The 24,474-nt window shown below is 34.5% G+C and overlaps 1 long non-coding RNA gene across 1 annotated transcript in view; it reads right to left on the reverse strand.

The window, feature by feature from the left end:
* Positions 1 to 1,395: 1,395 nt before the first annotated feature.
* The window catches only part of LOC135276352 (uncharacterized), a 55,826-nt gene continuing 32,747 nt past the window's right edge, over positions 1,396 to 24,474 (reverse strand). Inside the window, exon 3 of the long non-coding RNA XR_010343894.1 lies at positions 1,396 to 4,779. This is a non-coding gene — a long non-coding RNA (uncharacterized LOC135276352). The remainder of the gene's footprint in view (positions 4,780 to 24,474) is intronic.

A 24,474-nucleotide genomic window follows, 5' to 3' on the forward strand; every position in this document is an offset into this window, starting at 1 on the left:
CCCTGTCTTTAGAACTTGATTATGATGGAGTTGCAGGCTTTGTTATGCTATGATGATTTTCTAATTGAACAGCTGATTTGCTTTGTGTGTGTGTGTGTATGTGTGTTCCTGAGCATGTGCACATTCACATGTGAATGCTGCTGGTGCTTTTTTGTTACAAAAAAAAAAAATTTATTAGCCCACCCTATAGTGACTCCTAATGAGTTACATCCTTGTGTAGTTAATCTCCCTTTGAGTGTGCATGAAACCTGTGAATTTATCTCACCAATAAAATATGGCAAAGGTGATGAGATGCTGCTAACATTACCTTACATTACATAAGGCTCTACTGGAGGCTTACACTTAGTAGAATAGAGTAGGAGAACCCTGAAAAAGGGAACAGCCAATGTGCTGAACTGACTGTGAAACAGGTACCAAGTAAGGAACAGCAGACAGTCTCTAGCAGCAGAGATTAATCCCCAGGCAACAATTGGGGGAAAAATGGAAACCTGTCAAGCAACCACAAGGAAAAGAATTCTGCCAATAACCTAAATGGGCTCAGAAGTAGATTCTTCCCTAGTCCAAGCCTTCAAACAAGAATGTAGCCTGGCTAATATCTTGATTGCAGCCTTGTGAGAACCCGTGCCTGGACTCTTGACCTATAGAAACTATCAGATAATAAATGTGTGTTCTTTTAAGCTGCTTAATTGTGGTAACTTATTTCATAGCAATAACTCTTGAAGCCAAATACAACTTTATACACAGTTTCCCAGAATTCATGTTCTAATTAATTATCTGGTGTTAGTTCATTAGGGCTACTGTGACACAGTACCACAAACTGATGGTTTAAACAACAGAATTTTGTTGTCTCATACTTCTGGAGGATAGAAGTTCACGATAAGGTTTCAGCCAGGTTGATTCCTTCTAAGAGCTGTGAGAGAGAATCCAGTCTATGCCTCTCTCCTGGCTTCTGGTGGTTTGCTGGTGACCACTGGCATTCCTTGGTCTTTAGATGCATCGCCCTAATCTCCGTCTTCATGGTCACATGGTGTTCTCTTTTGTGGACGTCTGTGCCTAATTTTCCCTTTTTGTAAGAACACTAGTCTTACTTGATTAGTGCCCACTATACTCCAATGTGACCTTATATTAACTAATTACATCTGCAACGACCGAAGTTCTAATAAGTTCACATTCTGAGATGCTGAGAGTTAAGACTTTAACATATGAATTTGAAGAGGACAAAATTCAACCTGTAATAGGTATTTAACTCTTCCTGTAAAAGGAAATCCTAAGAAAGAAAGAAAACACTGCCATTTAAACTTAAGGTATTATCTCTTTGAAATAATAAGCTCTCCTTTCACACGTTGTTTTGTCTGTCATAGAAAGAAGAAAGTGGAGACCAAAAGCATTCATATATTTAATGCATTTCTTTGAACACTTGGCTTTTACACAGACAGGAGCCATGAAAATGCATCATTACATTAAAAAGTTATAGCATCAGCTTCACTCATTAAAATGCAGAAGTACTTATGTAGGCTTACATAATTTGATGCCCCAAAGTATTCAGTCTTTGGAGACTATTGCAAATGACTTTGTGAACTGCCAATATTTCCTTAGTATTAACTTATTTTACATCACATTTTTCAAACAGAAAGTATGAAAATGCATTTGATAACTGCCAAGTTTAAATAATAGTATTCATTTCCAAATGATGATGCTTTTAAATAGTGAAGAGCATCTTGTGGCCATAGAAATAGCTATTAAATAAGCATCTTCTACCTGTCAGTATTCCAGTAAGCAGTTCACATATATGATTTCATTTTCTCTTTACAGCAGCCATATGACATGGATGTTATATGAACCATATAAATGGACATGTAACATCTCCCTTTTATAAACGAAGAAAGTGAAGAAAAGAGAATAAGCAAGGTGTCCAAAGTCATATAGCTAGAAAATGTTAGATCTAAAATTGTAGTCAAGTTCACCTTCATTTCAAAGAGATACACTGTCTTTCTGCCTCACGGTAATCCAAGACCTGTATATTTTACAAGATCTGGATTCAAAAATCCTCAGAGGCCAGTATTACCAACCATCACTTCATTATATAGATAAAGACATTATTAACACATACATCCATCACTCCATTTAGCAGTTTTCTTAGATAGCACCACTGATGCAAGGAAAATCAAGTAGGAGCTGACAGAAAGGCAGTGCTGATCTTGGCTATCTTCCCATGTCTTTCCTCAGCTGGCATTCCAGGCTCTCAAATTACCACCCTCAAGTAGAGTCTATGAGTTGGATGACTATTAGGTACACTGTTTCTACTGAACACACAAAAAAAGGTTTTAAGGGGTTAACATGACACTAAAATGAAAAGTGGAAGCCTATAATTGCATTTATAGATTTCTGGCTCATAAGACCTCAAGGACTATTAGTCTGATATTCTGTTTATCAGTTTCATACTATTCACATCTTTTTCTTTATTGTTTTGAGTGAATCATGAATTATTGTTTGATCTCATATTTGAACAGTTTTAGTTGTGTCTGGGGTGCTCACCTTAAAACATACTACGAATTAGAAGAGTGATTCAACTCATACTCTCAAGCCGTAGAAATACTTGCACACATTCCCAGAAGTTAGTTATTTGGGAAAGGTTTCCACAATTCTGTATCTACAGCCCAGTAAGCAAATGATCAGATCTGTTTCCTTCGTCATCGCAGCATGACCTGATGAATAGCAATCATTCCCTCTCTCTTGCCCAGCTTAGGCTGTGATTAATTTGATTGGTTTCAAAACCTGTTGTGTTTTTCCTGTGCCCTGCCTGAATATTGCCACAATATGATTGCAGTAGGTTGCATTATTTCCATTTTATCTTACATACTTGAATTTCAGGCCACTTAATCCCAACATGTAAATTTCTGTAATATTAAATGCAAGTGAACATTTTAAGCCAAGAGCCCTAGTATTTTTTTAGTAACATTATGTTAGTGCTCCTAAATTACCATGAGGCATGTTAACAGAAAGATATTACAAATAACAACATAAAATGACAGGAAATTTAAATGATACCTGGGAATATAAAATTCATGCACTTAGATCTACCGTATGTCAAATCACTCTTTTTATAATATTAATCCTCATCTCCAATCAGTAAAGCTAAAAATGGGTGATTTTCTGTGATTACATTTATAGATCAAAATGTTACATGAATTAAAAGGAAAGCTGATCATTTAAAAAACATGTATTTAGTAACTATTACATGCAGTTATTCCTGGAAGAGCAGGTAGGGAAATAGAAATAAGTCATAAAACTTACTGTTAAAGAATATATAATCTCCCTAGAAAAAATGACTAATTCCTCTCTAATTGCTCTGCCCCAAATTTTTCAGTATGTCTGGATGCCTTGTTCTGTTCTTAAGATTACTACTTATTCTACGTATCTTTTTTGCCAATAAAATTATCGAATTTTTTATAATTTTTAGTCAATGAAAATAATCTAGGTCAGGTTTGCACTAGGCATAACATATAACTGCTGTGTTCTCACAGCTTTAAAATTCAGCTGCTGATCATAAATCTTTAGAAAAAAGACACTCCTTTAAGAATAGAATGCTTAAAAATTTAACCCCAGTAGTGAAAAGAAAAGCTCACAGCTCAGTATTTTCTCTAGCAAATGAGAGAAAATAATTATTTCATTCCTATTTCATTACCATTTGTGATTTTAATTCAACAGCACTTTGGAAAAAAATAATTCTTCTGAAGGCTGGTTCCTGGATACACTTCGAGGTTTAACACTTTGAAAGAAGTCTTGGTGATGGCAGATACAGATACGGAGGTAGAGATATCTTGTCACCTTTTTGTTCTGCCTCCCCTCCCACTGTAAATTTTTTCCTCCAGATTTTAGTGGAGGTGTGTTTGTGGGGGTGTGTGTGTGTATGGGTGTGTGTGTGAGTGTGTGTGTGGGTGTGTGTAGTATAATTAAAATTCTATAAAATATGCATTATATAAAGTATGTGGTTTTGTCTTTGTAGTACGTACTATTTTAATGCCTTTTGTTCTTCTTGAACTGAATCTTTTTTATAACATTTTATATTTTGGCATATTTGTTAACCATGTGATCATTATTTTCTATTTGTTTTCTGTTTAATTTAATGTTTATATGTAATTGGCAACATAGAACAATCATAATGATTAAGAATTTATGACTTTTGAGATAAATGTTACCTAATGATTTACTTTAAAAAACACACATATTTCAAGTACAAGAATTTACATATAATGAGACGAACACATTCCAGTTTTCATAACTTTTGACACCTTACTCATACTTAAATTTTATACTTTCTGGAAGTAAGATGTTTCTGTTTCAAATATTTATTTTTTGTGGTCTTTTATATATAGCTCTGAAATTGTCATTTGAGTCTATTGCAACCTGCTGTAGTAAACAGAAACTATACAATAACATTAAATGAAGACGCTAAAATGTTACAAAATGAGTGAATGATAATTGATGATGAAACAGTGAACCTGATTAACTTAGTACAGAAACCAAAATACAAAGAATATAGGTGTAATTCTTCTGTGTCACTCGTAACTGCACAATGTATTGACTTAGATCATTCCATTATTAGCCATATAAGCATTACAGTGTGTTTCCTACAGAATGCACAGTGTGATGCAATCATCTCTTACATTCTCAGAAACAATAGCCATAGAGTCCCCATACTGTGTTTTATGTTGGCAAAAATCTATTATTGTTTGTATATTGAAAGTTAAATTTTTTTTCTTCCTCAGATATTTTTAACTGCAAAAAAATAAAAAAGATGAAGAATGCAGTGGCATATACAAAAATAATTTACTTTTAGCACTAAATATTGACCAAGAGATTCTCCTTTACTTTTTGCAGTATCATTTAGGTTTAGTGATTACATTTCTGATGTTACAAATAAAATTAACCTCTTGGAAACATTATTAATATCTCAACAACAAAATAATTAATAGTTTTTGCCAGTAATATTGAGGTGTTTCATTTATTTTTTATTTAGAAAAGTTAAAAAACTTAAAGTTGAAGGCTGCTTTTTTGAATTGATACTAGCATACTTATGAGAATCATAACTACAAGCACTCTATTTTAAATTATTTACTTTTTTATCAAAAGCATGGACCTTTTTAAGAAAAAGTCTGAAGAAATATTTCTGAAGCCCACCAAAAAGTAATGTGTGACTTCCCCCTGCTGGCTTAGTGGAATAATGAAAATAAGAAAACCCCTTGTGATAATTTTTAATATTCTAAAACACTAACATCTTATTAATTTAGATAAGTAGGACATATATCTTTTGGAAGTTGTAAAGCATCTACCAGTAGCCGCAATATCCATTTATGTACTAAATGTACAGACCTATTAACATTCATGTATATTCCCACCTGTCCATATTCACACCCCATTAGATCCAAAAATACATTACCCTTTTAACCTAAAACCATATTCAATAAGGAAACAGACACACACACAAAGACACACACACACACAAACACACACAAATGTTTAAAAATCCCTCTCTTGCCTAGTGCTAGTTCGAGTTTATTTGCTATCCTCTCCCTGGAACGCTGCAAACTTCTCTAGACCTCACCAAGGTGGGCTGGTTTCCAGGTCCCATTCTCTGTCTACTGCCTGTTAGACCTTGTAGCCGATCTTGTACCTGGAACTTCATGTGCAACCTGGCAATCATTGCTACTGCAAAACTAGTTCAGTATTAAATTATATATTTTAAGTCACTTAATTATTGTTGCATCTTATTAAAATTAAAAATAACTCAATCTGATGAACCAAAAATAATAGATGCATGTTTTGTATTACTTTGAATAAAATTTGCATGCTAATCAACTAGTTTCTAAATGCCAAGAAATAACTTTTCTGTTGCCTCCTCTACCCCTGCCTTGGCGTGGGTGCCAAATAAAGATGACCTAAATTAAAAATGTAAGACTTTGAGTTACACATAAGAATTAACAACCCTGAATACAACACAGTTCCTTGGGCCTAGTTCTTTCTGAAATTGCTGCTAATAAATTTATTCTTTTTAGAACTGCTGCAGTTGTATCCATATAGCAAACTAGTTCATACATTTGTCGACTAAATCACAGAGTCTACTATCAGTAAATAAAATTCTCTAAGGAGTTATCAGGCCTGGATGTCAAAACAATTCAAATAATCAGACCAAGTACTTTTCATTCTATGAATGTCATCTTGTTAAGTAAAATGACTAAACAATGAATTAGTTAGCAACTGACTGACTAACCTGCCCCTGATTGAGGATGTATATCAATCCAGTCCTAAAGGCAAAATGCACTAGATGGTTACTGTTGCAAGCTGCATTTTGTCCCCTAAAAGATATCTTGAAGTCCTAAACTCTGATACCTGTAAATGTGACCTTATTTGGAAATAGGGTCTTTGCAGACACAGTTAAGATAAGGTCATAGAGTGGACCTCATCCAATATAATTGGCATCCTTATGAGAAGAAAAGAGACAAAGACACAGGGGAGAATATTACGTGAAGACAGAGACAGAGATTGATTAGAGTGATGTGATGACTGCAAACCAAGGGATACCAAAGATTGCCAGTAACTGCAAGGATGCTAGGAGTAAAGCATGGAACAGATTCTCCCTGAGAGCCTCTAGCAGAAACCAACTCTAACACCTTGTTTTCAGACATTTCACCTCCAGAACTGGAGAAAATAGATTTCTGTGTTTTAAGCTTTCCAGTTTATGGTATTTTGTTATGGCAGCCATAGGAAACTAATACATCTACTTGGCATAATATTTATTGGAAACCTACTATGAATGAAGGCACTAAATAGGTCTTCAAGTCCACAGCACCAAGGCCAAGTCATAATACCTTGGCCTTTTCCTTCAGGACATCTGAGCTAGTGAATGACAGACAAGTGAACCAACCATTACAATTAGGCATGAAACTATCTTCAAGAGATATTATATAAGCATGTATAAAAAGTCTTAACATAACAATATTCCCAGAGAATATGATATCTCAGATAAGATGTAAAGAACAAATAAAAGTAAACCAAGAAATATTAGGGGCATGATAGGGATGGAGGTGTGCAGAAATGATGAAATCATTCCAAATAGAGGCAACAGAATGTAGAAAGTCTCAACAGCAAGAAAATGAGTCATATGCAGAGTGTGTTACATTTCAAGAACCTCAATTCCACTCATTCCTTGCAAAAAATCATATATATATATTATTTGTAGCAGAACTTATTAGGAAGTAAGCAAAATTTGTGTTTCTTTACATGATCTGAGTTAATAAGATAGTCTCCCAATAACAAGATGTAATCTCCCTATAGGAAAATTTTTCAGAATAACACATGCATCAAACGATCCTTTTTACTTCAAGGCATTTCTGAAAATTGAAACTCTAAGTCCATGGTTACTTAAACAAATATTCCACCAGCACCTCTTTGCTATTTCCAAAGTCTTTTGAAAGTGCTTTTAAATTATTTGCACCTTTAAAATTTCCCAAACATCCAAAGCACTTGGACTATATTATAAACAAATTGACTAAAAATACTCAGGCTTGCATAATCAGTAAAGAAAACATTTTCCTTTATAGTACAAAGTGCAATAGAGCATCTGAAATCAGTGTAGCTGATAGAAGAGTTCAGATTAAAACTATTCTGAATCTCAGGGGTTACATAAGCAGAGTATTAAAGACATACTAGTTACTATGGTAACCTCATTTTTTATGGATTAGTAGAGTAAATAGTCTTACAAATCTTCAATAATCTGTTGTCAAGTTAAGGTTAACCAGAGTAAAATTAACCTATAAAGCTTTCTTTTTACAAATATAAAACAGAAAATTAGTGATCAGTATTTTTCTAGAAGAAAGACACAAGTACTTACACAAAGGTTTAATAGCCTCATTTAGAGTACTGATCTAGAATTCATGGTATTATAAATTTTGCAGTGATGTATTACTGAAAATTGCTTAAATGCATAAACTGAGATTCTTTCCCTTTCTGATTATCCAAATGCATACCTGCTTATGTTATTTTTTTCATTTCAATAAAAGAAAATTTAATGAAATCAATACCAGAACCTCAATTCGAAATCTGCTATACTATACTATATCTTTTGATTCACTGATTGTTATTTTTTTCACATAAATGACATGATCGTATTCTAAACTCCAATAATAAAAAATATACATCCTGATAGAATGACTGTTAAAGTCATATTTAAACACAAACCAATTAGTAAGGTCAATTATTTTTATCCTAAATCCATGAAAAATATTAAACCAAAAATTGAACTTTTAGTTCAATGGGAAAATTATTCTTAGCATTTTCTCTCCAATATGGTTACATGTTTTTGAGAACTCTCTCCATGTATACGTGCTAGTTTATTATGCAATGTCCCCTGCACTCACATTTTTCAGCTAATGTTCTCAAATCAATACTTCCATCTTGCCCAATAATTTATCTTTCTACCTACCTATCTCCAAGTTTAAATTCTCATTGTTTTTAAAAACTTTTCAAGCACTTCTAGGATTTTATTTAATCTACATAAAGCATCTTCTGAAGCAAAGAAATCAAGCCTTAGTTTAATTTTCTTGTATAATACCTCACATTCCTCAAATTTATGACAATTTTGGTGGTAATAGTAAATCCAATTGCAAACACCCTAAAAGACTCTGAAGTCATGTACTGGTATTGCTATTTTACAATTCTTACATACACACACCCAGATAGATTGGCAGACAGGCAGACAACAGACAGACAGATGATGATAGATAGATAGATAGATAGATAGATAGATAGATAGATAGATAGATAGATCTAAATAATTTAAAACAGATAATAATCTTTGGTTACCTTGTAAGGATATCTTAATGATGAACATAATGTGCTCACACATACATATACATACAAAGTCCTTTGTCACTAAACCACAAAAGAAAAATTCCAGAATAAATAGGTGAATCTGATTTAAAATCTTAGGAATCTTTCCATTCTCTCAACACATGTCTTCCTCCTATTGGCCATATACAAATGCTTTTAAACTCTGGATCTCTAAGGAAGAAGAGGAGGGAGTGAGACTTGGCTCACAAACGAAGTTTACATAAGCCCAAAGTTCAAATCTCACCCATCTGCCATCAGTACTTTGCATGACCAAATCTATTATCTCAACATTCATAAAGTATTTAAACAGATGAAGCTGAAACCAGTCAGCAATATCTTTATCTAACAAAATGAAAAAGTAGGAAATGTTAGTATAACTATTAGTTTTATAATTATTATATGTCCAACAATATGCATGAGTTAGTTCCAATTCTGTTGAGGAAATCAACTCTTTTAGTATTCCATAGGCTGGACATTTTTGCCTGTTTTTCAATATTAGCTGTTGAGTGTCTTCTAAAGCATAATACACTCTTAAAATTATCAGATTACCTAATTTATATTTCCATAACTATCTATCCCAGATTTTTAAAAATAGGCTTCTTTATAGGCTCAGTTTGTGACTCATTACGCTTTCCAAAATGCCCCTTAATATTAGTTACTATTTGTTGAACAATTGATATGGGCCAAGTGATTTATATTAAGTATCTCATTGTTTTTCAGAGCAGTAAATAACATTATCTTTGTCCACATCTGGGTAAATTGAGGCCTAGAGGCATTGAGTAACTTGATTTAGTATGCATGGCTATCAAGTGTTGAAAGTCCACTTAAGACCTAGATCTTTTTCAACCCAAAGCCAAGGCCCTTGATCTCTATGTTAACGGTTCTCAAACATTGCTGTGCATTATTAGATGGCTTGTTAAAATGCAGACTGTTGGACCCTAAGCCTGGAATCTCTAATTCAGGGTTTTGGCATTTCTAACAAGTTCTCAAAAAAGATTGATGTTGTTGACCTTGGACCTATGAAGGGAAAATCAATCTTGGGACCCCAAAATCACTAAGCCAAAAGGAAGAGTCAAGCTGGGAACTGCTTAGGGCAAACTTGCCCCCCATGTTATTCTTTAAAAAGATAGCAGCAGGGCAAAGTGGCTCATATCTGTAATCTCAGCCTGTGTGAGGCCAAGGTGGGCGGATCACAAGGTCAGGAGTTCAAGACCAGCTTCTCCAACATAGTGAAATCTTGTCTCTACTAAAAATTCAAAAAATTAGCCAGGCATGGTGGCGGGTGCCTGTAATTCCAGCTACTTGGGAGGCTGAGGCCGGGAGGCGGATGTAGCAATGAGTCGAGATTGTGCCATTGCACTCCAGCCTGAGTGACAAAAGTGAAACTCTGTCTTAAAATACAAAACAAAACAAAACAAAACAAAACAAAAAGATAGCTGCTAAATAAAACAGCTACACACCTCTTTCACAAAGAATTGCCTTGTGGACAAAGGACAGACAAAATTCAAAGTCATCCCTCTGCTTACTGAGATAAATGCGTATCTGATTGCTTCCTTTGGAAAGGCTAAATCAGAAACTGGAAAGTATATAACCATTTGTCTCTTACCCACCTATGACCTGGAAGCCCCCAGGATGGAACCAATGTACATCTTCCATGTATTGATTGCTGTCTTATGTCTCCCTAAAATGTTTAAAACCAAGCTGTGCCCCAACTACCTTGGGCGCATGTCATCAGGACCTCCTGAGGCTGTGTCACAGGTGTTCATACTTAACTTTGGCAAAATAAACTTCCTAAATTGACTGAGACCGGTGTTAGATATTTGGGGTTCACAGACCACATTTTTAAAACATTACAGTATGATATACTTCAACCCCACCCCCAACTTCAACATGACATAACAGTGGTTCTCAATCCCAACTATACCTTTGAATCACCTATAGAAGATTATCAAAATAAGAAAAATATCCATGCCTGGACCCCACACCGGACAAATTGCATGAGGGGATCTGAGAGTGATGCCTAAATATTAGTTGTTTTTAAAATTTCCCAGGAGATTCTAATGGACAGTCAGGTTTGAAAACCACCTGGAAAAGGTGAAAGGAGCATGAACTTTGTAATTAAGTTCTCAGGCTTCTAACTTTAGTCCAAATGAGAGATTACATTGGCTTCAACAAAAGCAATAAAGGTGGAAAAAAGTGGTCAGTTTCTGAATATGTATTGAAGGAGGAGACAGTAGGATTGTTCTAGTAAATTCATTACTTGGGGTAGCAGAAAAAGGAGTGAAGGACATTCCAAATTTGGGGGCCTGAGTCCCTGGACGAGTGGAGTTGCCATTTATAAAGAAGGAAAGATTTAAAGAGAAACTGGCTCGAGGGAGAAAAATCAGGCTTCGATGTTGTCCAGGTACAATTGAGATGTCGGTTATATAACCAAATGAAAGCCACTGGCAAGATGATACTGCTGTTCAAGGGGAAACTCTTGGGGTTTCCATATAAATGTGAATGCCACACTGAAAGAGAGTAAATAAGATCATCTAGAGAGTGTTGATGAAGAACGGATTCTAGACCTGAGCCATGAGGCACTCCAGTGGTTGAGGAAGGGAGAAAAACAAAAACTTATGTTTTTCCAGAAGAAGAGCAAAGCTAATCATGTCAAGTGCTGATGATAGGGACAGTATCGGCTGACGATAGGTACAATATCGGCCGCTGAAGACCATGGAAGTCACTGGCAAACAGATAATTTTATCATGGGGAAACGGACAAAAGCCCAAGTTGGAGCAAGTTTATACATTTTAAGTAAGGTTGATAAAGCATTCTCAATTTTGTTTTAAATTCAGCATTGTCTAAGTACGTCAGAAATGGTTTGGCACTGATATTATAAAGATAAACAAGATCTGGCTGGGTGCAGTGGGTCATGCCTACAATCCCAGCACTTTGGGAGGCTGAGAAGAGCGGATCATCCCTGAGCCCAGAAGTGCGAGACCAGCATGGCCAACATAGCAAAATCCCTTCTTACTAAAAGTATAAAAAATTAGCTCAGCATGGTAGCACATGCCTGTAATCCCAGCTACTCCGTGGCTGAGGCACAAGAAGTGGTTGAACCCGTGAGGTGGAGGTTGCAGTGAGAAAGTGCTGCTACACTGCAGCCTAGATGACAGAATGAGACTGTCAAAAAAATAGAAGAGAGAAAAAAAAATACAAGATCCCTCAAAGAGTTCATAATTTAAAAGAAAACATTCATAAGTTAACAGTGTTAAAACTATTCACTAAATATGAAAATGGAGGGACAGATAGTCTTACGGTAGCAACGAAAAGAGAACACTCTGCTTTTTGCTTTCTATTTTCAATTTTCATATAAAGATTTTCTTAAAATATGCTGCTTCTGTAAGTCACATAAGCACAGCCGAACCTACCAAGGAGAAGCTGTCAGTATGGCACATAGTGTCTGAATTCCAGAAAGGCATTTGATTCTAACACAAACATTACATCCTCTTCTTATCAGCAAATTAAGATTATACAGCTTAGACAATGTTTGTATATTGCATCTCACCAGTAGTGAGCTCAAAATAAAACAATTTTCTTGGTTATATCCATTGCCAAACCCAAACCTACTGACAGAAAACAGACCAGACTCTGGGCAGACTCCTTAGCCAACCCTCTCTCTGTTTTGATTGTTTGTTTTTCTCTCAGCAAACAAAGCTTTCCCTTTCAGCCCTTAAGAGGTTCTAAACTTAAGTGGAATCAGTGGCTAGGATTTTCTTTCAAGTGAGTATTGCCTTCAGCAAGGGCGTCCTGCAAAATGGATCAGATCCTCCCACTGTAGGAATTCCTCACTCTTCAACTCTCTTGCTGTCTTTCCTCATAGGGGGCCAGTGGAAGGTTAATTGGTAATTTCTCTTTGAATATGAAGCCTATTTAGCTAATTACTTGGGTTTTTGATGTTATTTTTAGAAGACAGTTTTAGAGTTTTTTTTTTTTAGAGGTTCTTTTCCTTCCCTTCACATTCATATGTATTTTTAAACTTAAAGGCAAATAAAATAAGTCTAATTTGATTCCAAATAATTTAATTAAGTGGATGAGCCCATTATAAGTCTGTAGAAATTAGATCCTCACTTTATAGAGGGAGATGAAATAACTCCCTATATAAATGTTACGTGACTTTTGAGGTTGAGAAAAAGGAAACTAGCTGTAAAATATCAGATGTGCAAATTCAAACCTTCTATCCAACAGAAGTTGAAGTGAACTCAACTAAATGTCACTTTCTCAGTAACCTTCCCTGATCACACTTTCAACATTATGTCACCTCCTGTTATCCTATAGTAAATACCCTGTCTCTTTCCCACAGAACTCTTATTATAGTATGAAGTTATTTTTGGCTTACTAAATAGTTTATTACTTATCTCCTCCATTAGAACGTAGACATCATGAAATCAGGCACTGCTTTCCTTGCTTTCTTTGTAACGCAAACACTTTCGCCAGTACTTGAAAAACATTTAATAAATAATTCTCGAACAAATAAAAGAATAAGTGAATCAACCAAACAAGTACATATACTCAAGTTGAAATCATCCAACTACCTAAAATAATGGCCATCAATTTTTTTGGACCATAATACTCAGTAATATATATATTTTTTTTACTGGCATAATTTATTACTTTGTTTAATTATTTTTATAAGCTGTATTTAACTGGAATTTTTGTTTTTGTTTATATTCAGCTTATTGTCCATTTTCCTTTCAGTAGAAGTGAGAAAAGGAAAATAACTCAGTGTTCTGAGCTATGTGAGGTACACAAATGTATCAGGTTCAGAGAGACAGAGTATGGACTTGTGACATTCCCCCATGTTCAGGGGTAATTGTTTAAAGTAATTTTGTTCCTGAGCAGCTGCCACACCCATTATCTTCACGTTCCTGAAATTTGTGATACAAAGAACGATGTAGAGACAATAATAGCTTATGTTATTTTAATACATATTTTTGGTAAACCACTTAGGAACTGCCTTCTCTTTTCCTTGTATATTAAGGGCAAACTGAAATGATGTTCGCAGGTTGCAAACTTCAAACTTGGCCCAAATAAACTCTCTACTTATATTAATTTTGCCTCAGTTCTTTTCTTTAGGTGGACAGAAGAATTGCCTTAAACATTTTTTATAATGATTTAAACAATTTATTTTACTTTTCAATCCTATTTTATGTTTATCATTTATCATACATTGTTATCTTTTTTCTTACTGCAGTTGGTTTAATCAAGCTGCTATGCATTCTTCTTTTTCCTCTCAGAAATGTGGACATTCTGGCTTTTTTTTTTTTCTTCCTTTAATAGCTACCTATGTTCTGCACAAATATTTGAAAGAGTAAAACTTCTTTTTATACCAAGATGCACTGTTTTCTCTACCAAGACACCCTATTTCCACAGTACTTTCATAGAGAGTTTCAGAATACCATATTTCTCCCATCTTCTCCCTAACTCCCATAGGAGGCACATGAAATTATCCCCCAGACTTCCACTACCCTACTCACAACTCTTAGCTTTTGTTCAGATATTCTAGAACTAAAAGCACCAAGCTACTGTCAGAACTCCCTTCGTTCTATGCTTCTTCTGTGTTAACTGTGCTTAGTTGGATGTTCATTACATACACTCTGAGTCTAGGTTCATCCGTTTAAGTTCTGTGAAGCAGGAGTTACCCCACAGCTATTTCTACCAGTTCTATTCAGTTTCATTTATTTTCAAATACTGGTCACAAAATTCTAAATTGAATGTGTTACTAACAAAAAGATGTGGCCTTCGCTTCAGTCCTAGCCACTGCAGAATCCTGCCTCATTCTGGAGAAAAGCATGCCTTCTGGTTGTACACATCTACTCACATCAAAAAATCTAACAAAACACTCAGATCAGCATCACACCTCAGTTGTTATTGGATTGTCGAGAACACCTATCAAGGTATCTCTTCAGCTTAGTCTCATCACTGAAATGACAGATTTATTTCAGAAGATAAATCTTTATACTGTCATTTTCTGCACAGAATGACAGGGAAACTGGCTCACATCCTCTAACTTGGCACAGTGCCTGACTTGGACTTTAGAATCAGTACCTTGCACCAACTTTCCCATTTGGCCTTCCCCATCCTCTAGCCATCCCACTGTAGAGCACAGCTTTCAGCCCTCACTTTTATATTTACCCTGCTCTGTACTCTGTGATCTGCCACTGACTATCCTCAAGTAAAGGGTAGAGAAAACAGTGCATCTTGGTATAAGAAGAAGTTTTACTATTTTAAATATTAGTGGAAAACAAGGTAGCTATTAAAGGAAGAAAAAAAATACCAGAATGTCTACATTTCTAAGAGGAAAAAGAATAACACATAGCAGCTTGATTAAACCAACCACAGTAAGAAAATAGGCAACAACGTACGATAAATGATAAATATAGAGTAAGATTAAAAAGTAAAATAAATTGTTTAAATCATAAAAAATGTTTAAACAAAAACTGTTTAAATCATTTTTAAGAAATCTTAAAAAAACAAAAACTTCTATCCTGATAAATGGAGCCATCTAGTTTGAACAAAATTGGAAAAGTTAGTAAATGTAGAGACCAGAATGAAGTGAATCTCTAAATTCTGCCTGTTTTTAGTAGTTAAGAGGACATTGCAATGTCCAATTGATTTTAAGAATCATTCAGTAAGATAACAATTATCTTTACTATTTGAAAATAACCCAGCAGTCTTCTTATTTTAAACAAAACAGTGTCATATAAATGGGCCTCATATGCATATTTATGACTAGATTTTTTTCAGCCATTTCTGCCCCTTTAAAAAAGAAAAGATAGATCTTAAAGAAATACAGATAGTTGGGATCTTAGACAATGGTTGTCAACTTAGCTGCATGGTAAAATCATCCCAGACTAATTAAATAATAGACTCTGGGGGTGTAACTGCACGTGAGTAGTTTTGAAAGCTCTCCAGATGATGTGCAGCCAAGTTTGAGAATGACTACTATATGCCATGAAATTAAAGAGACTAAAAATAAATAAATAAGTGAAGGTTGCACCAGCCTTAAAGAGGAAGGGAGAACGGTAGTTGGAAAACAAAGCAAAATACAAGTCATCTTGAGGGAGAAAGCAATGGATCATTCAGAGCCTCCTTGTGTAACCTCTAGGAAATCTTAGTAAAATTCATGGGCAAAAAACAACAACAACAAAGCCTATATGAAGAACCCTTTGGTTGTCCTTGCCTGATACCACTTATCAGTTATGCTGAAAGGGTGAAAGACTGTAATCCTTCAGAGTCTTCTCATGCTTTTTAAAGTGTTGTGTAGGATGCTTTGGTAGCCCCAGTGACAAGAAACGAGAACAAAAGGAGCTTAAGAGATTTTCCTCAGAGTCGGGATCAGATACACCTTGCACCAGCTCATGTGTCTGCTAGGAATTGCTGGGGTTTGTAAAGTTCCACACAAGGAGGAAAAGTCAAGTTGTAATCCTGAAGCACTTTTATGTAACCATTTTCAATAAATAGCCTAAAAAGATCTGAGAAGAAAGGGACGTGATTTATTTTAATTTGTTCTGTCATTCTACATAAAATTCAACTTTCATATCTAATTTCGCATTTGTAATTTTGCATGCTTTTCCTCAAAGAGTGTCCCCTATATTGATTAAGCTTCAGGCTCCACAAAACCTGGATTCAGCCTTGCCTACCTGCTAAAAACAAAAATTATACAAGACAGCACAAATCTTAATTCAGGTTGCTTTCTTCTTTACATATGCTTTATAAAAAGAAAACGAGAACATGTAAAATCGGCCAATGAACAAATCAACAACATTGAAAGTTTCCTATAGAAATCTGGAAGAAGAAGGACAATTTATTTTATTTTATAGGCAACTCTTATGTTTGGGGAAGTACAAGGAAATAGTTGATATTTTGTTAAAACTGAGTCATCCAAACTGCACCTAGGATTTCATACTTTTTTTTTTTTTACCATAAATGTTTCTGTTTCAGAGAAACTATTAGACATCTTGGAATATGTATTAGGAGTTCCACATTTTGCAGTGCTTGTTTTCAGATACCCCCTAATATCTAAGTAATGTGTCCCAACTTAGAAGCCACCATCACACATCATCTGATGTAGGAGCCTATGAGGCAAGCATCTCAAGCATTTTTTTTCAGACTCTGCATTCTCCTACAGGTTGATGAAGAAAGTGAACCTCAAAAGAAGATTAAAGGAATTATCCACAGTTGCTCAGAATGATGCAGTATGAATTTAAAGCTGAGAACTCTGACTTTAATTCTAGTGTTTCTCCCACAGAATCATACATTTTCTCATTCTCTTCCATTTTCCTGCAATCCTCCTCTGCCTTCTTCACATCTACCTGTATGTACCTTACACCTGTAACAACTACTTGCAAAGGACACACTGAATAACCTCCATATATGGAAAGTCTTGATTCATGAAGGTGCTAGCCAAAAAACAAACAACCAAAAATGAGCTGAGGCAAGCCCATGAACATAAAATGGAAAACTTCACAGGTGTTAGGAATATTTTCCTATTAAAATGCCAGATTCATTTACTCTATGTAACACTCTACTAAAGAACATTGAATTCTTTACTTCTTAATGAGAAGCCAAACTATATATGTTACATGCTTGCGTAATTATTCCAGAAACCATAGCTGTTCATGTAATCAGAATGAATTTTTTCATGAACTTGGGAAACTTGGCCCTTTTCATCCTTAATCCGTAAGGCTTATTGCCCAAAAAGTCTTTAACTCTCTCTGATTTGTTTTTACTTTATAACATAACTCTCATTTTGTCCCACTGAAGATTGCTTCTTGCCCAGCAATGATAAACAAAAGGTTCAAAGATGAAAGAGCTGGTTCTAATACTTAATCGCCCATTACATATTGGAATACAACAACATTTTTTATGTAAAAAGAAGAGAAAATAAAGACAGGAAAAAAAGTTAACATATAACAAACTCTGTAGAATTATAACAATGCACCAGAAAAGCAATATAATTTGGTGTTTTCCCTTTTCCTTTTTAATTTTCAAAACATGTTATCCTTAACTATTTCATTTTTAACAGTAATTGTATAGAATAAAACTGACTTTTTTTAAAGTGTATATTCATTTTACCATTATGAAAAGCCTCTTGAACTTTAAAGATGACATCAGATTTCTGTAATACATGCTTGGTTTCCAATGTAAAGGTGCAATTAAAATTTTGCATTTAATAACAAATATGATACATGGCAGGCTGTGTTGCATTTTTTTAGTTTAAAAATACAAAATATACTCACCTAGAAAGAAATGCTATGAAATGTGATTGGAGTGAAACAGAAAGGTTTTAATTATTACAAGAGTATTAAATGTTTTCAAAAATCACCTGTCTGGTAAAGACTTGCTCAGTAATAAAATACAGAGTATTTTTCCCAGGTTTACTAGTTTTTAATGAGAATAATTATTAACATTACCTTGAGGAAATGTCCCATTTGAGAAAGATAAAGAGAATATAATAAAATATTTAAAAATAGGAACATAATGAGTATTGTACTTGTAAATCATAGATGACAAAATAGTTTATCTATCATTATCTGCAGGAAAGGACAACAATTAGAAAATTTAAAACTTATTCTTTTATATGTGCTTTTATTCTGAAAGTGAATTGCTTATTATGAGGTTATACCTTGATTATTGGCCATTGCCATGAGCAATCAATGAAACTATTCCTAGGTTTCTGAATATATTAGCATATCATGTCTTACAGTATATGAGAGGAGCCAAAAATCAACCATCACTTTAATATTCTAACATCATGATTAAAGAAGAAAATATTGCTTAAACAAAATTAGACTGTGGAAGTCAATTATAAACAAAAAGATGAGCCATTCATTTACTAATTGGTCCTCCCTATTTCTGGCATAGGAACACTGTCCTGTAGGCATAGTTTATACCTTTATCAAGCAAGATCAGAATTATCACAATTAGAACTTAGACTGATTAACTAGGCCCAGCCCTAAGCTAGCTTATATGATGAAACTAAAAACAGGATTCATAAATGAGGTTTAAATATTTGAACACAGAAAAATAAAAACCAAAATCCATACGATCGCATGTCTATAACAAATACAATAGCATCAACATGGAGTAAAGTACACAGAACAAAGTGTTAACATAATTGGTCATGAGGCCGAACACTTTAAAGTCTTTCATGTAAGGCAAAGAAGTCAATATTGGAAGTAAATTGATCAAAAAAAGCACGACTTCAGAATAATCGTGAAATTTTACATGAACTATACTTTTCAAAATAATGTCATAAACTTTAAAAAATGCCTAACAACTGTTATAACTTGATTAAAAAGAAAGAATGATAATAATTCATATTCACTTTATGATTCATTATAGCTAAAGTTAGAGAAACATTCATATAGGGCAGAGATCACACATTTAAATATATGCTAATTATTTTCACCCATTAAATACAAACAAAAACAACTATAACCTGTTTCCAGTTAATTATGCCGAAGACTTATCTTTTTGTGAATGACTAATCACGCCACTAGGATCATCAAACAACACAGTAATTAAGGGTGCAGTCTATGAAGCCACATTGGCTATGTGGAGTGCCTGTTCCGATGCTTTCTGGCTGTGTGACCTTGATTATGGTCAGAGATTTTTCTGTGCCACAGATTCCTGATCGGTAAAATAGGAATAATAATAGCAAGTACTTTATAGGACTATAGTTGGCAGGATTGATAGAACTATTTTTGACATGGAAATTCAAAATAAATATGACCTATGGTATTACCACCACTACTATTACCACTGTCACTATCACTATTACTTATTCTGCAACCAAGAGAAGTATATTAAACTGAACATATCCCTGAAAGTGGTCCAGTGACATCTTTCTATATAAGCCACTAATGGAAACATTTCTTTATAAAACAAATATCAATAATTCCTTTTCTTTCAGACCATTTCTAAGTAAGAAATCTAATCGACGATTTGCAATCTATTCTCTTTTTAAAAGATTGGCTATTCAGAGAGTTAAAAACTAATGGGCAAAGCAACTGTCATAGCAGTGGATATTACCATTCATGAAAGTGCGATTTGGAATTACGTCTTTTTTTCTACAACTTGAGATTTTAAAAGTCTAGGTAAAGAAACCTAGTCAATATTGTAAGTGTTCAATTAAAGGGGCAGCTCTTACCTTGGAGTCAATAATAATCTATCAGACTCCTGAGGTCGGTGAATCAGGGAAGGGAAAAAATGACTGGATGTTCCCCTCACACCCACTCCCTCTGTCAGTTCCTGCATTTTCTTGTAGGGCAACAGGTCTATGGAAACATTTCGTCTGGTTCAAATGCACATTTTGTTATCTAAAATAACATTCAAATTCTTATCTTGGCAATTCAAGCCACAACCCGCCTTTTCAGCTTCATTTCCAGTTACATTATTTTCCAGTTTTTGCTGTTCATTTCCAAAACAGCTTTGGTGCTGCTCCACTTTCTCATTTCCATGTTTTTCCTCCATTTTTTTCTCTCTATTGTAGATGACATCATTTCCCCCATCTCTTACTACAGAAGACTCAACTACTGTTTAAGGCCTCACTCAAATCCACATGTTCCGTAATGTCTGCCCTGACCTACTCTTCCTCTTGCCATCATAATGTGAAGCTTTTCTTCCACCACTGAGGTCCCATCCTCTAAATTTCCAATGTGTTTATTTCCTACTCTCTGGCATGCATGTAACTCACTGTATTAGTCCATTCTCATGCTGCTATAAGGACATACCCAAGACTGGGTAATTTATAAAGGAAATGGGCTTAATTGACTCACAGTTCAGCATGGCTGGGGAAGCCTCAAGAAACTTACAATAATGGCAAAAGGAGAAGAAAATATGTCCGTTTTACAGGGTGACAGAAAAAACAAGAGTGAGAACATAGCAAACGGGGAAGCCCCTTATAAAACCATCAGGTCGCATGAGAACTTACTCACATCATGAGAATAGCATGGGGGAAACCACCCCTATGATTCAATTATCTCCTACCTGGTCCCTGGCAGGACATATGGGGATTATGGGAACTACAATTCAAAATGAGATTTGAGTGGGGACACAGACAAACTATATCAGTCACCATGTGCATGGGTTATTTAGTAGGCCCTGCTCGGCAAATTCAATATGTACGATACTGTAAGTGTAGCAGATCAGTATGATGTTCTAAGAAATGGCAGTCTAAGCAAAATCCCTGGAGATTAGTTTATGACAGAAAACCTGACAAGTTAGAAATTAGAAAGTGTAGGTGCTATGTATAATCTGAATGTTTGTGTGTTCCCAAATTCCTATGTTGAAATCCTAGCTCCCAAGGTGATGATGTTAGGAGATGGGACCTTTTGGAAGGTGATCAGGTCATGAAGACAGGGCCCTTGTAATGAGATTAGTGTACTTATAAAAGAGGTTCAAGATAGTTAGGCATGGTGGCACACTCCTATAGTCTCAGCTATTTGGGAGACTGAGGTGGGAGGATCATAAATTTAAGCCCACCCAGAGCAAAGTAGTGAGACCCCTATCTCCAAAAAAAGAGGGCATCTAAGGGAACTTTTCCTCCTTTCTACCATATGAGACTGTAGCAAAAAGATGTCATCTATGCAACAGGAAACAAACCCTCACCAAATTTTGAACATGCTAGTGTCTGGATCTTCGACTTCCCAGCATGCAGAATTGTAAGAAATAACTTTCTGTTGTTTATAGGCTACACACTTTACTGTACTTTGTTATAGCAGCCCAAACGGACTAAAACAGTAGGAGTACTGCTAACTCTGCCAACTGAATTCAAAACAATTTTGGTAGTCTTCAAGAACAGAAAATAAAGCATTCACTAAATCAGTAGTTGCATACCAGTTACCAGATGCTACATTGATTTGTTCCAATAAAGAGAAGAGATCCAGAATGGCAAAATAAATTGGAATTGCTAGTGGTTATATTTATGATAACTCATTGTCATTCTCCAAAATTCATTTAACTTCTCTGCCAAACAGGCAAGTTAACAGGGATGTATCTTACAAGTCTTTGATGGAGGCATAAATACATGCAATCTTACTTAGAATCTAATATTTACTTTTGTTTTCTATTTTGGCAGGAAGAGGAAGTTCTAGGTTCTAGTGGCTTATTTTTTTCTTTTTTAGCACTTACCCTACCATTATAGCCCTTTTGTCATTTTTCAGGGAATAAAAATAGTTATTTTGCCAGCATATGGCAACTGATTATGGTTTAATATTGGGAGTTGACTTTCGGCACAGCCAGGACACAGAAGCAATACTTGGTCTGGAGTTTTTTATTTACTGTTGTGTGTCTCACCCTAAGATGTACTCTGGGATTAATTTTTTAGACTATCTCTCATCTCTTTCTCCATATAAGTTTCAAAATCTATCTCTTAAACACATCACAAAATATTATTTGTCTCTTTATTAGATGTAGAGTTGTATGCATCTATCAGCCCTCACTCATCTGTGCATATATTTTTTTGTTTGGTTTGATTTGGTTGGGTTTTACTTTTCCCAAAACATAGCACAGCAACCTAGCACATATAATAATGCTGATAATAAAGTAACATTTTTTTTTCTGGTTACTATAAAACAAGCATTCTGTTAAACACCTCATGTACAATACATTATTATATTACTTATTCTTGGATATAGTGCTACTACTGCTAATAGCTAACACTCATATAGTGTTTCTATGTGCCAGACACTATTATGTATATTTACTTAATTCTAACAGTAAATCTTTGAAGTACACATATACACTATTATCACTAACATATAAATGAAGAAGCAACACATAATAAATATCTGTTAGCAAGTTTAAGTAACTTACCCAAAATCACTCAGCAACTGATTGGCTAAGTTGGAATTTAAACTGATGTAGTCTGGATAGAGAAACAATATAAAAACTAATACATTATACTGCCTCTGCTTCTTACATCTAGCTTTTTAAAATGTATTCCTGTTCAATTTATATACTCCTTAATTTGTTTGCCATGAATTTTCCTGTACAGTAGCTGTGCTAAAGATGCCTTGTATTCTGTTAATAAGTTAAGAACATGGCATGTAATGTTTATATTCTTGCCATTAATACAATGCCATTGTCATATTTAAGGTACTCAATAATTATGGTTATTAAATTGATTAGCCAATTGTGCTCATCTTAGAAAATGCTGCAGAGCAAGAGCTGGTGTTGGAATTGATGTTCTTGAAAGAAAGGATCACATTACAGGGAGCAACCACCTCTGAAAGTTAACAGGTGTTGTTAAAGATCGAGCAGTAATTCCCAACTTACCAACTGGAGACTCCCAAAGAGTTTTATAGATTAATAAATTAGACAATGTAACAGTGATAGTACTTAAAGCAGAAAACAACAATTTTGTTATTTTTGCCACTATAACCAATCGGACTATTTGGGAATCCAATTATTTGATTATTATATAATAATTTCTGAAAAGGAGAATTATCTTAAAACTGCTAAAACCAAAGTACCTATATAATAAAGAAGCAAGAGTTGAATAAATATAGATGAGATGAAGGCTTTGAGTAAAAGGCTCAAAGAGTAAGATTTAAAATGTATAAAATATGTATATTTTATAGTATGTTTAACCCCAAATTTTCAAGTATGTAAACCTTTCTCCACCATTTTAGTTATAATTGTCATTTCTAATCTGATTCATTATTTAACTTTATTACACATATTTATTTCCAGAAATATTATCTATAAATGCTTGATCATAATCATCACTTATTCCAAAGAACTGAATTAAAGAATGGCTGCTGTATGCCAACCATCTTTTATAAATATGATCTCCCAAAACTGATGTAAGGATGAAAAATATAAGCATTTAAACGCTAACATTTGCATTATCCAGTTGAGATCCTATGTAATAATTCTTAACTTATAAACGTTCCTGCTTTTAAAAGTTCAAACTAAATAACATATTCTTAGCATTGACATTAGCAATTTATAAGAGATCCAGAGGAACTAGACAGATTTCTATTTTAAGACAGATTTAAAAGTAAGTTACAAGTGTGTGCTGAATGAACCTCCTACATGCAGAATCTTTTTTTTTTTTTTAATACCATCTCAAAACAGAAATAATACTTTCTATCCTTTGAAGCACAGAAATTTAACTCACAGCTTCTCTAGACATTAATAGGTTGGCATAACCAATATGATCTTTTGATCAAAATGAAAGAAGGGCTTTATTTTGGGCTCAGCCAATGGCTGCAGAATGAATTAGACAAAATACTGAAGGGGTAAGAGCTTTATTTTCTCTGATTATAGATACAATTAGCAAGGCATGCTGAGAACCTTGGGTGAAAGGAACAAATAGGTGTTATTATTCTTATTTCCTGTGTTAGTGCATTTACTAGTGTAGTAAAATGGAAGGGCATTGATCCGGGAATCAGTAAACCTATGCCCTAGTTCTGGCTTTCCACCCAAACTTCCCTTAATAACAAACTCTCTAAACTTCACTTTCTTAGTAGATGAAAAAAAATTTATTAGTCTTTAATCTGACTATCTTGCTTATTACTATTAGAATTTTTT

Source organism: Aotus nancymaae, unplaced genomic scaffold, assembly GCF_030222135.1.
Source record: "Aotus nancymaae isolate 86718 unplaced genomic scaffold, 86718_ANA_hifiasm-v0.15.2.pri h1tg000022l_1, whole genome shotgun sequence".
Taxonomy (NCBI): domain Eukaryota; kingdom Metazoa; phylum Chordata; class Mammalia; order Primates; family Aotidae; genus Aotus; species Aotus nancymaae.